Here is an 18,183-nt window from a genome sequence, read left to right on the forward strand (position 1 = left end):
AGTGAAATGATGCATAATAAGCACCACAATGCATCTTGTGGTATCACCTAAGCTTAGGCCTGCTGAAGTCTGGGAAAGAAGTGCATTACGAGGGTGAAGTTACAAAAAGAAGAAGAGGGACATTTTGAACTGGACAAAATCCAACAAAATCTACACATATTTTCCTCTCCCAGCCATATACTCTTGGTATGGAAACATTTTCTGATAATATGAACCTCCTCACTATCCTATTTTTGTTGACCTCAGGAAACTCTAGGAAGAGCAAGGAACATAGGCTTTCATTTCTCCAGGAAAAAGAAAACTGACAGAGGCTTTTTGTACAGGATAGAACAATGATGTTGATGAAAGCAAAGAAACACCCTGTCCAATTCATTTTTTCCAAAAGGCATGAAAATGATGTGAACCACTTACGGCCATTGTGGAATATTACAGAGATCTAAAAACACAGCTTAGAAACATATCTTCTTACTTTAAACTGAACCTGAACATTATTACCTAATTAAAATGTTGGCCACAGGAAAAAAAAATCACTCTGCTAAAATGATTGAGATCTGCTTATATGAACTTGTGGTGCTCAATAGTCGAAGAAAAAAAATCTTAGCACTGACTCTGCATAGCTTTCTGAAATGCAGCAGCTGGTGTGCATACATGCTTCTGATGGCAGATTCATTATTCACTTGCATTCAGAATGAAAAGCTCGTGTTTTACTCTTCTAAAGAAATTCAACAATGGCAAATCAATGGTGATCAAGGGTGATATGCTATATGGGGATTACCTAAAATGTTGCACTCTCAGATTGAAAATGCTGCCAAAGTACTGTGCATGCTACTGTAGTTACAAAGAAGGAAAAACAGATTAATCATCATATATTAAATTCAAACACAGTCTAGGTATTTAGAGACACCGTCTATTTTTAATCTCCAATTACCAGAAAGTGAAAAGAACAAAACAAATTAAAATAAAAATACATGATCCTACAATCTACCCTATGTAAACTAATTAGAAGGTATACAAACCTGGCAATTAGACCTGAGAATAATTAGTTACAAATAATTTAGGCAAATTGTTTTAGTTCCCAAAAAGTTCATGAGCTGTATCTGAACGTCTTAAATGTATTTATTATTTAGGAATTATTTGCAAATTTCTTTAATGGTACTTTCCCTCTCAAATAGATCATATCCAAGAGACTGAGATAAGTTAGATATTACTTCTACAATCCCCTCAACCTCAAATAGACAATAGCTCATGATTACACTAAGCCCTGGTCTACACTACGAGTTTAGGTCAAATTTAGCAGTATTAGATCGATTTAACCCTGAACCCGTCCACACGACGAAGCCATTTTTGTCAACTTAATGGGCTCTTAAAATTGATTTCTGTCCTCTTCCCCGACCAGGGAATTAGTGCTGAAAACGACATCGCCGGGTTGCATTTGGGGTAGTGTGGACACAATTCGACGGTATTGGCCTCCGGGAGCTATTCCAGAGTGCTCCATTGTGACCGCTCTGGACAGCACTCTCAACTCGGATGCAGGTTGACAGGAAAAGCCCCACGAACTTTTGAATTTCATTTCCTGTTTGGACAGCGAGGCAAGCTGATCAGCACAGGTGACCATGCAGATCTCATCAGCAGAGGTGATCATGGAGTCCCAGAATCACAAAAGAGCTCCAGCATGGATCTGATCGCTGTATGGGGAGACAAATCCGTGCTATCAGAACGCCGTTCCAAAAGACGAAATGCCAAAATATTTGAAAAAGATCTGCAAGGGCATGAAGGACAGAGGCTATAACAGGGACATGCAGCAGTGCCACGTGAAACTTAAGGAGCTCAGGCAAGCCTACCAAGAGGCAAACGCCTGCTCGGGGTCAGACCCCCAGACATGCCGCTTCTATGATGAGCTGCATGCAATTCTAGGGGGTGCCCCTACAACTACCCCACTCCTCCTGAAAGGGAGTCTCACGCAACAGGGATGAGGATTTTGGGGACAAGGAAGATGATGAGGAGGAGGTTGAAGATAGCGCACACCAGGCAAGCGGTGAAACCATTCTCCCCGACAGCCAGGAACTGTTTATCACCTTGGAGACAGTAACCTCCCAACCGTGCTCCCGGACCTTAAAGGCGGAGAAGGCACCTCCGGTGAGTGTACCTTTGTAAATAAAATACACGGTTTAAAAGCAAGCATGTTTAATGATTTATTTGCCCTGAATACTTGGGATGCATTCGCAGCCAGTACAGCTACTGGAAAAGTCTGGGGATGGAGCAGAAATCCTCCAGGGACATCTCAATGAAGCTCTCCTAGCAATGAAATGTTCTGAGTTCATGCAGTCCTCCCGCACTGAAAGAGCCCAGCAGAATGCGTGGAGGCAAACAATGGCAGAGTCCAGGAACGCCCAAAATGAATGCAAGGACAGGAGGGACGCGCGTGAGGACAGGTGACTGGAGCAACAGGAGAGGTGGTGGCAGCGTGATGAGAGGAGGCAGGATGCAATGCTGAGGCTACTGCAGGATCAAATTGATATGCTCCAGCATATGGTTGAGGTGCAGGAAAGGCCCAGACAGCTACTGCATCCCCTGTCTAACCAACCATCCTCCTCCCCAAGTTCCATAGAGAAGTCTGTGTCCATGTCCTCATCACTCTGGTCACTGCGCTGCCGTCGCCTCCTTGCCTGCTTTTGCAGGTTCAGGTTCTGCATATATTGCATGAGAATGCGCGAGGTGTTTACAATGCTCATAACTGCCGCGGCGATCTGAGCGGGCTCCATGCTTGCCGTGGTATGGCGTCTGCAGGAGAGCAGAGTTGCAGGTGGTTGGATGACCAATTTTGCAGACCTACTGCACCATCTGCTGCCAGGACACAACAGCAGAGCGGGCTGCATGGAGAGCAGGAGTGGCAGCGGATGACAACAGTCATATAGAGGACCTGCGAGACCACCAGGAGAGCAGGACAGCAGAGTTTTGCAGACCTACTGCACCGTCTCCTGCTAGCAGCACCAGGACACAACAGCAGCGATGTCGGTGAGCTGAGTTGAGCGGGCTGCATGCTTGCTGTGGTATGGCGGGACAAGAGCGGGAGAGCAGAGTTGCAGTGGAAGTGGTGGAGAATAGATATTTACAAAGAACGACGAGAGGACCTGCAAGGTGGGTTCATGGCACCAGAAGAGCAGAGTGGCAGCGGAAGCTGTCTCAGAGTCATAGATATTAAGGTCAAAAGGGACCATTAGGATCATCTAGTCTGACCTCCTGCACAATGCAGGCCACAGAACCTCACTCACCTACTCCTGCGAAAAACCTCTCACCTATGTCTGAGCTATTGAAGTCCTCAAATCATGATTTAAAGACTTCAAGGTGCAGAGAATCCTCCAGCAAGTGACTCATGCCCCATGCTGCAGAGGAAGGAGAAAAACCCCAGGGCCTCTTCCAATCTGCCCTGGAGAAAAATTCCTTCCTGACCCCAAATATGGTGATTAGCTGACCCCTGAGCATGTGGGCAAGATTCCCCAAGCCAGATACCCAGGACAGAATTCCCTGTAGTAACTCAGATCCCACCCCATCTAACATTCCATCACAGGCCATTGGGCCTATTTACCATGAATAGTTAAAGATCAATTAATTGCCAAAATCATGTTAACCCACCATCCCGTCTCCTCCATAAATTTATCTAGTTTAATCTTGAAGCCAGGTAGGTCTTTTGCCCCCACTGCTTCTCTTGGAAGGCTGTTCCAGAACTTCACTCCTCTGATGGTTAGAAACTTTCATCTAATTTCAAGTCTAAACTTCCCGATGGCCAGTTTATATACATTTGTTCTCGTGTCCACACTGGTACTGAGCTTAAATAATTCCTCTCCCTCTCTGGTATTTATCCCTCTGATATATTTATTTATAGAGAGCAATCATATCTCCCCTCAACCTTCTTTTGGTTAGGGTGAACAAGCCAAGCTCCTTGAGTCTCCTTTCATAAGACAGGTTTTCCATTCCTCGGATCATCCTAGTAGCCCTTCTCTGTACCTGTTCCAGTTTGAATTCATCCTTCTTAAACATGGGAGACCAGAACTGCACAAAGTATTCCAGATGAGGTCTCACCAGTGCCTTGGATAACAGTACTAACACCTCCTTATCTCTACTGGAAATACCTCGCATGACGCATCCCAAGACTGCATTAGGCTTTTTTCATGGACATATCACATTGGCGGCTCATAGTCATCCTGTGGTCAACCAATACTCCAAGGCCCTTCTCCTCCTCCGTTACTTCTAATTAATGCGTCCCCAGCTTATAACTAAAATTCTTGTTATTAATCCCTAAATGCATGACCTTACACTTCTCGCTATTAAATTTCATTCTATTACTCCAGTTTACAAGCTCATCCAGATCCTCCTCTATGATATCCCGGTCCTTCTCTAAATTGGCAATACCTCCCAGCTTTGTTCGAGGACGATGGTTTGCAGTCCTACTGCACCGTCTGCTGAAAGCAGTATGGCGCCCGCACGGAAAAAAGGCGTAAAATGATTGTCTGCCATTGCTTTCACAGACAGAGGGGCCATGGACAACATGTACCCAAAATCACCCGCGACAATGTTTTTGCCCCATCAGGCATTGGGAGCACAACCCAGAATTCCAATGGGCGGCAGAGACTGCAGGAACTGTGGGATAGCTACCCACAGTGCAAAGCTCCAAAAGTTGATGCTAGCCTCGGTATTGTGGACGCACTCCACCGACTTAATGCACTTAGTGTGGACACACACAATCGACTGTATAAAATTGCTTTCCAAAAAAATTGACTTCTATAAATTCGACCTAATTTCGTAGTGTAGACATACCCTTATTAAGAGCAACATGGAAAATTTGGCTACCCTTCTGACTAGTTCTTACTGTTCTGATAGGATGAAATTCACCCCTGTGCAAAAAGCCAGCCTGTGCCCCACTTATAACCTCAGTCAAAGGGTTATGTGGAACAAACTCTGTTCTAGCCATCTTCACAAAGCTAAATTTCAATAATAAAAAGACCGCTGTCCAACACACAGCAGATGTGAACCTTAGGTGTACTTGTTTCATATATAGGCACATGATCAGACACAAGCTTTTAGCTTCCAGAATAGCTGTTTTCAAGGTACTTTGTTTAACCATAGAATTGCTCTTCTTTTCCATGTCATCTTCAAAAAAGAACATTAGAATGGAGACCCATAAGAAGAAAAGTTTCCAAAAGTTATTCTCAACCAAGGCTGTCAAACTATATTTTAAAGATGATTGGTATTTTTTAATAAAAAGTAAAACGGACCTACCTCAGAGACAATAGGGAGAATGTTCTGCCAGCCTTGTTGAATCATTCGACAGTTAGAGTGAGCTCTTGACAGTGATAAGTCAGGAGGCAGACAGGCACAAAAAGAACAGCAAGTTTTGCTAAAGCTGGCCACACAACTGCCCACTCAGTCACCAGTTAATAGTAAGGCTCCATGAAACTGTTGTCATGAAAGCATTCTTCCATTGGTAACTTTGGTGCAGCTTTTATTCTGCTGCAGAGCTTTGTATTTCACCATGTTGTCTGTGCATAAGACTCTGAGACTAATTGTAATATAGAGTAATCAGACTGTACATTCTTTAGGTGACCTTTTATAACACACTCCTCAGATTAACAAAGAGGTCACACTGTGTTTTTTAGACTCTATTCCTTTTATTTAGTGCAAATGATTGCTTCGGTCACTGATGCTGTTTCTTTAGACCCTTTCAAAGATTTCTTTTTAAATACATGAGCTCTACATTTAATTGGCCATTTCATGGGGGAAGAATGAGGCATAAAGTAGAACACCAATTTTGCACTAATTTGTTTACTAGAAGATCATTTTACTCATCAATGTCTGAACCCTGCTAAAGTACAGTTTCAATTTCCTGTCTCAGCCATGGATAAAACAAAGTTGACAACACATATTTTCTCTGTCAAAACATTTCACTTATTTTTCAGTCTGCAGACAGTTTAAGAGTCATAACTTCTTCAAACATTACAGTAGCATTCTTCTTGTTATCATAACACTGGAATGGTACATGAGAAATACATAACATAGGACCAAGCCAATTTAAAAATGTGCCACAGATAAACAGGGATTTTCCAAACAACAGTGTCAAATGGGCAAAGAGGAATACTTTGGCTATTTATTAGATTTCAGTGAAGGTTAGGGCAATAATGTCTGCCATCCTTAGCCTCTAGTGCTCAGTTATATTCTTGTTCATAGTTTTCAGCTGGTTTAGGAGCCACTCCGGCATCTTATACACGGCGTTTCAGTTATCTAAACTGTCTTGCACAGGCTGACATCTGGACAAATTATTTCTTCATCACAGCTGAACAAGTATTTCTTGGCCTTCACAAGATGGCCAAAGCAGACGCAGATTTTAAGTGGCATCCCCACATATGTACAGCTTTATGCTTTGCTTATTGTCATAGGCTTCAGTGGGTCCATCTACACTGCAAAAACAGAAAAAAAAATCCTCCACAGCAGCGAGTCTGAGAGCCTGGTTCAAATGACTAAGGCTCATGGGACAGGACTAAAAATAGTAGCAGAGATGTTCCCAGGGAAGAGCTGGAGTCTAGGTTCCGAGACCTTCCCTCCTCACCAGGTTTCAAAGCCCAGGCTCAAACCCAAGCAGGAAGATCTACACTGCTATTTTTAGCCCTGAAGCACAAGCCCTGTGAGCCTGAGCCAGTTGACCTGGACTCTGAGACTTGCTTCCGTGTTTTGGTTTGCCTTTTTTTTTTTTTCAGGGTAAGTGCACCCACTCACTGACATATTTTTTCAGAGCTCAGTGGGTTGAGGGTAAAAAAAAATACTGAGATAATTGCTTCTGGTTCCCACAGTGGCATGTTGATTGTAGTATAATCATCTTCATATTGCTTGCTACTAAATGCTGAATATAGGGAAGAGAGAGAGAGAGAGACTGTCAATGGAATGGAATGGAATGGTGTGCCTGAATAATGGCCTCCTGCTGCAAGATAAATGCTGAGGCCAGGCCAGGCCGGCCAAAGCATTTGCAGAAAACAAATATTAAGGTAAATCCAAGGTAATTATTTTCAAAGCAGAAAACCACTTACTAGTCAGAAGGTTCCATGACATTATTTCTGAAAAACAAAATAAAATATTTGTAAATGTATAAAATAGATAAAAGCAACTTACCGTACCAGTCAGAGTACCTGTGCTCTGAATTAATGAGGACACTTGCTACTGTGCAAATGCACCAGAAGGTCCAGTGCACCAAGGCCAATTTAAAGCTTTAGGGCCAAACTCAGGGAGCTCAGCGTACAACCCAAGCAGAGGGCTGGGCATCTCCTTAAGGAGTAAAAGGCAGGGTGGACAGAAAGAATCTTCCCTCTCTGGTAACAAAAGTAGCATTAGAGCTGTGGCACTGAGGCTCATTCATCCTAATGGCAAAAGTAGCTTCCGTGGTGCTAACATTTCCCCGTTCCCCATATCCCCCACCCGGGGGCATGACCAGAGGATCTGCACAGCTGTGAATCCTCTCCTTGTGCACCCCTACCCCACCTACCCGTGGGCTCCATCCCCCTAGTCGCATCTGTTGCGCAGCAGAATGGTACTTTGTTAATGTACCTTGTTCATGTGGCAGTAAGGGGTGCATAGAATGCATACAAGTGTGTAACCTGTGAAGTGTACTGGTCTTGCACTATTCCTGAACGTGTCCAGAAACAATGTGCAGAGTTGGGGAGCTGCTTAGGGAACTCATTGCAAATAAAATTCCACCTCTTTTAGTCAGGATAAAGCCCACATTGGGCCAGGAGTCTATTCACCACTAATAGTCTCGGATAGTGTTGAATGTTTAGATATTAGAGATGAGAAATAGCTACTGCTAGCTGCATTAATATAGATTATCTATTCTATCTACTGCTTCCTTTATTCCCATAGACTACCTAGTCTAGCCCCCACTAATGTATTTATACGTTTACGCCATTTTACACACACATTTTCTAAATAAAGTTGGCACCAAGATCTAAATAATTACCTCTATTACAGATTTTTTGCAGATTTTTCTTCACTTCCCATCCTGCTCTATTGTATATATTTCTGTCTGCTTTTAAATAGCAGCCACGTCTGCATTTCAGTAGAGGATGAAGCAATCCATTCCTTTGGATCAGATAATGCTACAAGGATTTAAATTCTTATTTTTCATGTATTCTTTTCTAAAAATCATTGTAACTGTTAAACACAGGCCTAGTCAGTGAGATGCAGGGTCTTCCTTTTCTCATGTGAAAAAAAATTTCTTCTTCTCTATAGATTGTTTTACCCAGACCACATTAATGTGTCAATGTCACACTTCATGATACTCATCTGGATTTTACTCATCATGATACTTCATGGATTAATGACTGCTTGTCTATATCTGCCATATCCCTACCTTTTATTGTTAAAACATGCTCTAAATCTAAATCCTCAGTTTTACTAATGGACCTGCTGGATCTTTAAACCTGCCCTATCCCCCATGTCTGTTTTCCCTCCTAGTGATTGCAATGTTGTTGTCGCATGTTGGTCTCAGGCTATTAGAGAGACAAGATGAGTGACCAACTTCTCTGGTGAAAGAAATGAGCTTTTGAGCTATGCAGAGCTCTTCTTCAGGTCCTGCACAAAACAGAAGTTGGTCCAATAAAAGATATTACCTCACCCACCTTGCCATCTTAGTGTAATTGTGAGACTGAAATTTTCAACCTGAAGCTCCAAGGGCAGAGTGTGAAAGCAGCAAAAGTGATGTTGTTAAAAGAGGGGGCGGGGGGACAGGGAAAGAGATCCAAATGAGTTTCAGGAGAATCATTTCCTGAAGGTTTAATTTTCCTGCCTGTATAGTTCTCTTTGCTCTTAACTTCAGAGAAAATCTTGATTAGAATAGATCTAATTTGCTGTTATCTTATTTTGGGCAATTGTTTATTTGTAGTGTTAAATAACAGCTAGCATTTGGCTTAGGTAAACACCCAAAAGTGGGTCTAACTAAACTATCCAGATTTTCTGGGTCTTCAAATTAAGCTGCAGATCTGCTTTCTCACAAGATTTCCCATTCCTCCTACTTGCTGCACTCAAGCAGAAAATAGCTGCTATTCAAGAATAGTTTTTCACATGGTGGCCTGCCTATTCTCGTTCAGTCCCCAGCATGAACCATGAAATTAAAAGGCATGAAAATTAAAACTACTTTCAAAGATTTTTTCAATTTGAGTTTTGGCTAATTTTTGCTTTAGTTCTTATTTTTCCTATTGGGTGGATCCATTCCTTAATGCATCTTCTTCGTTGCTCTGTTCCAAAAATGTTGGTGAACTTTGCCACATCTTCCTTCTTTTTGCTTTCTTCGTCAACTTGGTCATGCTGTCTTCCTCTAGTACATGACCCTATTTTTTTAAAGTGTATATGGGCTCCCAGTTCATTCTTCTGTTGCATTTTATTGAGCTTACTGTGTGTCACTCTGTTTTTGGATCGTTGGCCAAATCGAATTTTTTTTTTTTAAATCCATTTCAGGTCAAATGAAACAGTCTGTCTGACCTGAAACAAAACATGGTTTCATTCAGAGGGTTTTTTAAAAAACTTTTTAAAAAAAATCAAATTTGAAATGAAGTCATTTTGAATAAAAAATCAAAATGTTTCATTTCAAAAATATTAAAACAAAATATTTTGATTTTGGGGTGCTGGTTGTGGTTTTCACAGAAAAAAAATTAGCAACCAAAACTGACTTTTTTCTTTTAAGCTGATATTTTCCAGTTTTCAATTTCTGAGAACAAAAAACTCATTGCCTACAACATTTTGATTGTCACGTTTTCTGTTTTTAGATAAAATGCCCAAAAAGTTGAAGAAAAATTTGGATGACAATGAAAAAAAAAGGAAAAAATATAATAGGATTTTTTTTTTCCAGAGCAGCTCTAGCTTGAACCCTGATCTGGAGAAACCAACCACCTTTAAGAGTGAGATGTTCATTTCATACCCATTCACTTCCCTGCAAGAGTCTTAAATTCAATTTACAGTTCCAGGCTTGGACTCTAAATTCTGTCCAATTTTACACCATTACAATCCAACTTACTTCAATGGATTTACTCCCAGAGTCTCTCACTCCTTGGGACTGTAGGAGGCAGGAGTAATGTGTGGGCCATGTTCTCAGCCACTGCAAGGAGGAAGCATCTGATGTTACTGTAAGAAAGGCAATGCTGGGCTCCAAAAGGGATTTAATGCTGGAAGAATGCAGACTTCAAAGCCTGAGCTCTAGCCTGAACCCAAACATCTCCACAGTTATTTTTAGCTCCATAGTACAAGCTCTGCAAGCCCCAGTTTGTAGCCCCGGCTCTGAGAGTCACTCCTGCAGGCTGACACTCACTGCATAGACGTACCCAAAATGAGGTCCAGGTCATGTCTAATACACAAAGCTAGTACTAGAGATGATCTAAAAAGCCTTAAAAGCAAAAGGTTCAAGATGTACTGATTGCATTGTCTCCTTTTTTCAGTAGCATCTTTCCATAATTGTAATGTAGGAATTTTAAAAAATGATCACTCTTTCTGAAAATTGTTTGTTATAGTTATTCTTATTATTAGTAATACACTCCTGGGTATATATTAATGGACCCTTAATGCACATCTTGGGTGGTTAAAGTCTCTTGGCCTTCAGCCTCATGCACACACTGTACCTGAGGCATGTATTTATAGCCTATTAATGTACCCCGTCATGTCTTATTGCTTTATTATTTTACTTGATGCAAATTTGGAACCAGTCCCTTAGCAATAGCAATCTAAAATGACTAATGTGAGGAGTAGGGGTGGAAAATAAAGCTATGAATTTCTGCTGTGGGCTAAACATCTAAAATAGAATTTTATAATAAATTTAAAAATTGTATGTACTACAGTATATATACACTGCACCTCATAATTCTCATTTGTGTTAAGTAGAGTTATGGAGCAGAAACAACATGAGTTATATAATCGTAAGGCTCACTTACTGTGAGCCGAGCTCTGCTCAGTTACTTCAACGTAAATTCAAAGCAACTCCAAAAGTCAGAGAGCCAGAGAATAGAATTTGTCCTTATCTGCCTTACTCAGAGTAGTATGGTCCCAGAATTTTTTTCATGAGCTACTTTGAAATCTTAACCTACACCCATTTTCCCTGTGCAAACAATAATCACCACCTCAACCAACAATAAGAGGTATCAAATATCCTCCCTATACACAGCTGGTATCTTCAAAGCAGAGGACAACGCCTTGTTCTCCTTATCTTTTTGGACACTTGGGATATCTTGGACATTTTCCACATCCCCCTAGATGCCAGCCCTAGGAATCTATTTTGTTTGATGCATCGTAACAGTCTTGCAAACTGGCTGTTTTTAAATCAGCCATCCCCCATTTTGCTACTAGTGGGAACTTATCTCTCAGTAATGAAAGTGGAAGTTACCTATGTGATAAGGGCAAGAAGAAACAATACCCCTAGAGTGCTTTCTTGTAAGCACCAACCAGGAAGGTTAATATTGCACTTGCAACTTTAGAATTAAGTATTAATTTAGGGCCAAATCTTGCTTTCCTTACTCATGCAAGCCTTCTCACTGAATTGAATTGCCATGAGTGGGATTTTCAAAAGCACTCAGCATTACCATCTCTCTGCTCCCTCAGAAATAAATGGGTCCACCCCATAATTCCTGTTAATAATGGCATTATTGCCATGCTACACTAGGACACTCACAAAGTTAAGGTGAATCAGCTAAAGGTGTGAAGTCAGTGTACATAAATTAAAGCGTGTTAGATTCCCATGTGGATGCTCTCATTCAGGAGTAAAGTGGCTTTAGTGAATTGTAAATTAGGGCTATAGCCACACAGTTCAGACTACAGGGGTGTGAACAGCAGTGCACCCCAGAAGGCCGAACTGCAAGCCACTTTACTCTTGGGTGAGAGTATACACTTGCGGGTGGGAGGGTGGAATTCACTTTAATTTATCCACATTGATTTCACAGCTTTAGCTGATTCACTTTTACTTTCCTGAAAGTCCCTGTGTAGACAGACCCTCAGGTAATACAGGTGAAAAATGTTGCCTGCTACCATATCACACTGCAATTCACAGCATGCAAAGTTCGACTACTTAATTAAGTAGCCTTTTTTCTTCCCCTAGAATTATGGTGGCAGAGATCTTTAAAGTGTGCGCCTGACCTGAATACATCAGTAAAAGTATTCACAAAACAAAACAATTTGAAATGAATTGTATTTTGGAAAAAATGGCCAAATTTTTCAAAAATTACTTGTGGTTTAGGGTGCCTCACCTTCAGAGTGTGCACCCTAAAAAGACACCTGCAAGACATCTAAGAGGGGCCTGATTTTCAGGAAGCGACTGCAGTCTCTCTGATAAACCATTAGTGTCAGAGCCAGTGCTAGGCATGTGCAGACTAAACAATTGCTTAGGGCCCCCAGCAGCTCTAGGGGCCCCCCTAGTTGCTTTTTATTATAAGAACTTGCTGATTTTAGTATGGGGGGGAAGGGCGCCAAAAATATTCCTGTTTAGGACCCCTGCTGGGCTATCACGGATTCTGATTATCTTCTTACTTACACCAAAAAACAGGCACACTTTTACTGAAGACTATAATGGAGCTACCCTGGTATAAAAGCAGTATATGTGAAAACAGGCCCTAGATGACCACCACATTCGCAATATTTGTTTCTTGATTAAAAATAGCCACTTGTTTAAAGGTATGTCATTTGTCTTACTGAGTGTTCCATAGATATGAGCTTTACTTCTACTTGGTTAAATCCTATGGGATTCTGGTCTGCACAGCCTGTCTTAGTATTAACAAAATTGTACTTCCATCTCAATCCAGTCAAAAGTTAAAATCTGTTCAACTCACATTCTTTGCTGCTTTGCCAATGTATTCTTCTAACAGTAATTTTTTTCCACCAAGTATTGTTGAACTATATTAAATGCAGACCATTCTATCTCACAATTCCATACCTACCTATCTGTGGTTCAGTATAATTCAGAAACAACACACTAAATCAATTTTTTAAAAATTCTTCTAATAGTGATTTATCCTTTCTCAAGATTAATAGGAGTTAGGGCTTGTCTATATGTTTCAGTGTGCACTATGGGGTGTTATTTCTAAAGCACACTAAGATGTTGAGCACTAATTGGTCAGGGTAGACTTCTGAAAGTTTCATAATTCACTTTAACGTAGTGTCTACAAATAAAGTCTAAAATCATGTACCACAAGTAGTATAATATTCTGTCCCAAGCTCTGCTGAACTGTAAGGATACACTATTGCCATCTGCCCTGGCCACAGGGGCTAAACTCAGTGGTGACAAACAGCGGTGTAAGTCACACGTCATCCATAAGTGTGATAAGTGATGAAGTGCAACTTTCATTGATTTGCCCACAGTCACTGCACTGGGGGAAAAATATCAAGTGTAAATTAAACACCAAGGACCTAAATTCAGCTCTAAATTCCATTGGTATAAATCTAGAAAAACTGCGCTGAAAGCAGTGGAGTTACCAATTTTATGTCGGTTTAATTCAACAGGGAGTCTGATCTCATGGGGAAGAAAAGTGGGTGTAACAGGAAAAGCAACAGCCAGGAGGTTAAAAATAAAGGGATGGATTCCCCAGTCTGATCCAGCCCCTTTGCACCACTCACTCTACATGGTAGTATACAAGGGACTAGGAACTAGTCACAAGTCTCCAGCAGAGAATCCCTCTGTTGAAGGGGAACTCCCTGCTGGCAAAAGTGTGCTGAGATCCAAGCCCAACTGTGGCACAGCTCCTGTAAACTCCATTAAGGCCTGTGGTGCAACTTTGCGCAGTGTGTTAGGAGCACAGAGTCATGTACGGAGTAGGGCTGACTTTTGGAATCAGGACGTCAGAACTAAGGCAAAAAGGTACAATTGGGAGCTTTCATCTCACTCCTTGCCTGTGGAAAAGCAAGGAAGCAATGGTTCCAAGTCCATGTATTCTTAATCTTCTGCAGAATTAAGGCAAAAATAAACCTGGCTATTTATTCTGAAAGATACTATAGTAAAAATCAGCAGTCTTTCATTTTAACAAAGGAGACTTTGGGAAAAATAACTCCCATCTTATTTATTTAAAAAAATGCAGCCTAGAATAAAAGTATGGGCCTGATTCTGAACTCTCTGGTGCAAATCACTAGTAACCGCACTGCAACCCATAAAGACAAAATGGTGTAAGTGAGATCAAAATCTGGCCAATTGTCTCTAAAGGAGTGACCTTCATGGGGAATCTAGGATACTCTCTCAACTCCACCAAATATTTGAAGTGTTATTTTCTGTATTTTGCACCTCTCTCATCAGGCCGTCATTACCGCCTATATAAAAAGAGAATCCAGTTTGAAAGGTGCTCTATTTATGGAGCACTTTTTGTCTAAAATGTGCACTCAGGAGCCTAGCAGACATATTTTTCTTATATGGTAGAGGTAGAGAGCCCTAATTCACAACCAGATTCACCCCCAACCTACACAATTTCAGAACTGAAGACTACAGGAACAGGGCATACAATTGCTTTACTTTCATACAGAAAAAATATATCTGATTCAAACTATTTCACATGCAAAACCCATCTAAATTTAACATTCAAGTTAAAATAACTGAGTAAATGGTCAAGGTAGTCTGCACAACATTAACTTCCACCTCTTATCTAAATCCAGAGTTCTCACATGAGGAACTGAATTAGCCCTTATTGGTATTAACTTGACTTGGGAAATGGCTAACCATTTAAATGCTCAAGATGGCTGATCTAATAAATATCATGGGCCTGAGTCAGCTCTCACTTACATCTGTTTTGCACAAGTGCAATTTTATTGATGACAATGAGGTTATTTCTGATTTACACAAGTGAGAAGGTGGATTCTGGCCCAGTATCTTTATAGCTAACGTAGCTGAAATGTAATCTCTATCTAAATTGCTTCATATTTTGCAGTTTTGGATCACATTTAGATCTTCTTAATAAAAAGGGACATAAAAGGCAATATGAAGAGGTTCTTTGAATACATTAGGAGCATTCTTTGACAGGGTCACTGGAGTAATGGACAGGGGGAAGTAGTAGACATGAAACATGTTGATTTTAGTAAGGCTTTTGACACAGTCTCACCTGACTTTCTCATAGGCAAACTAGGGAAATGTGGCCTAGATGGAATTAGTGGGTGCACAACTGGTTGAAAGACCGTACGCAGAGTAGTTATCAATGGTTTGCTGTCAAACTGGGACGATATATTCAGTGGGGTCTGGTACGATTTAATATTTTCACTAATGAACCAGATAATGGAGTAGAGAATATGCTTTGCAAATTTGCAGATGACCCATGCCGGGAGAAGTTGCAACGGCTTTGGAGGACAGGGTTAGAATTCAAAGTAACCTTAAACAGAAATAGGAACACTGAGTTCAATAAGCAGGAACCAGGAAACAAAACAGGAACAAGGAGCAGGAAGGCAACACACTCCAGTTTTCACAGTAGTTAAGGTCTGGAATAGGCTTCTAAGGGAGATTGTGGAATCCCCATCATTGAAGGTTTTTAAGAATGGGTTGGACAAATGCCTGTCAGGGATGGTCAAGGTATAATTGGTCCTGTCTCAGTGCCAGGGGCTAGACTTGATGACTTTGAGATCCTTTCCAGAACTACTTTTCTACGATAACCTATTAAAATATTTTTCATGCATTTTTTTCCTGCGTTAACATGTAAGCGAGCACATAATCACAGAACCTCAGAGTTACAAACTGACCAGTCAACCACACACCTCATTTGGAAGTACACAATCAGGCGGCAGCAGCAGAGATGGAAACAAAAAAAAAAATCAAATACAATACAGTACTGTGTTAAATATAAACTACTCAAAAAATAAAGAGAAAGCAGCATTTTTCTTCTGCATAGTAAAGTTTCAAAGCTGTATTAAGTCAATAGTCAGCTGTAAAATTTGAATTAACCATAACATTTTGTTCAGAGTTAGAGTTACAAACAGCCTCCATTCCCAAAGTATTCGTAACTGAGGTTCTACTGTGTATAGTATGTCTACTCTCCCGCCTCACCCCTCCTTCCCCCCAACCCAACCTTTCCTGAAAATAAAGGCCCTTATTAACATTAGCTGGTATATTACTGCAGTGCTTTCTGAGGAAGGAGCAGGAGATACTGGTGCTCAAACACTTCCCCTGATTTACCATGAGTAATAGGTCTTTGCATAATTATAGTGGAAGAGGTAGAGCGGTAGGAAAGAATTACAGTGTGTGTAATGTTTTGCTTCAGAGAATGCTTCGGTTCATTTTCTTGCTGCCTATGTATGCTGCAAATGAGAAAGTACCCAGCTGGCAACTTTGCTTCTGATTTATAGGAAAGGTCAGTTAATCCCAAGAAGGCATTTTGCTAAATATCAAGATATCGCCCCATGTGTTTTCGCTGTTTAGCTCAAAAGAAGTTGGAAGCTAAAGCATTAGCAAGGCTAATCACGATCACTCAAAGTAATTTTGATTCACAGAGTTGAATACTTTGTGGATTGTAATTAAGATTATAAATTTACATTGTTTCCCTATTTGTCTCAATACCCCACAGCTTGACAGAATGAGCATGCAATCTTTATCTACAGTGTGACTGATACACTGCCAGGCAGATGGCATTAGGACAGGTGAAGTACATTACAATACCAATCCTATAGTTCCTATTCACACAAAACTCCAATTGAAGTCAATTGGAAGAGTTGTGTGAGTAAGGACCCCATGTGGGACATGCAAGTACTTTTCAGTTATGTCTACTACCTCTAAAATAGCATAGTTTTTGTTCAATTCCTCATCTTTGGGCTTTAGAAACTTCAAACAAGATTTTAAATTCAAGCAACAGGCACATTTTCTTCCATGACTATTCAGATACTTAAAGGAGAAAAGGTAGGTGAGGTAATCTCTTATATTGGACCAGTTTATGTTGGTAAAAGGGGCAAGATTTCAAGCTTCACAGAGCTCTTCTTCAGGTCTGGGGAAGGTAACCAGAGTGTCTGAGCTAAATACAAGTTGAAAAGTTTGTTGGGGATATGGTGTTCACACATGCTGTAGGAGACCATGTCAAATGAAGTGGGCAATTAAGGGATAGCAGGCAATAGAGGTGAGTGACAAATTGTTGTCATGAGCTGTAAAACTATGGTCTCTGTTTAGTCCACAGTTTTTAGCGTCTAACAGAATCATGAATTTAAGTTCCCAAGCTTGTCTTTTGAGGTGTTGTGCAGGTTTCCTTTGAGAGTGAGGACTCAGAAGTTAGATGTGGAGTGATCACTTTGTGAAAAGTGTTCATCCACAGGTGACAGGGTGTTTTTGTCATATCATTTTTCTGTGTAAGTTCATTCAAGAGCATAGCGATTATCTGTGGAGCTTGAACGCTTGTCTCTTCTACCAATGGATTATGGTCCAATAAAATATATTACCTCATGTACCATGTCTTTCTTATATCCTGGGTCCAATACGGCAACACCACCACTACAAAAAATACTTAAAACCACAACCTGAAATCACAGGCTGCTTGCAACAAGAGTGGCAACTAACTAAATTAACATCAGCACATGAGGAAACCTACATGTAACCTCCAATGCTATGAAATAAATGGACCAGAAGTATCACATTTACATTTGTTTAAGAAAATGTGCTTCAGCAGGAAGGCAGAGTATAAATAAAAGCAGATAAAAGCTCTGTAGTACCCTCGAAAAAACTGCTGAAGTGTCCAGAACCTAACACTCCATAACACTTCCTATATTAAAATAGTACATCACCCCTAGCAAGAGACCAAAGTGAAAAGACAAGGTCACTAGAGATCTTTTTAGTTTGCTTCAGTTTTTTGCCAGAGAGAAAAATTACCTGTGGCATATGGGTAACTCTTCCTGCAGAAAATGGGATCCTGAAAGGCTTACAGTGGTGAAGTGAGCTCCAAGGTGTGATGCTGTATGGATTCTGGGGGGAAACTTGAGGATATTATGAATATTCATATTGTAACATTGCAATGAGTTATGCCAGATATGCCATGTAAGATATCTGCAAAAATGTTATAATTTGCCAGATATGATAATCTCATGTATGTGTTTGTATCACCTTCCTATTTTGGGTTATAGATATGTATGTATGTCTGTATTTCAAACATAGGCTATGTTTCTGGGTGACACCCCCAGACAGTTTAGCATCAGCACTGCTTGATGACCCCAAGGACCATCAACTGA

General features: G+C 40.7%; 1 long non-coding RNA gene across 1 annotated transcript; it reads right to left on the reverse strand.

The window, feature by feature from the left end:
* Positions 1–5,680: 5,680 nt before the first annotated feature.
* Positions 5,681–10,173, reverse strand: LOC140911542 (uncharacterized). Its single transcript, XR_012159040.1, has 3 exons — positions 10,052–10,173; positions 7,077–7,103; positions 5,681–6,892 (listed from the first exon to the last, which is right to left on the reverse strand). It is a non-coding gene; the product is annotated as an uncharacterized lncRNA (long non-coding RNA).
* Between the last annotated feature and the right edge of the window lie 8,010 nt (positions 10,174–18,183).

The sequence above is a fragment of the Lepidochelys kempii genome, chromosome 5 (genome assembly GCF_965140265.1).
Source record: "Lepidochelys kempii isolate rLepKem1 chromosome 5, rLepKem1.hap2, whole genome shotgun sequence".
Classification (NCBI taxonomy): Eukaryota; Metazoa; Chordata; order Testudines; family Cheloniidae; genus Lepidochelys; species Lepidochelys kempii.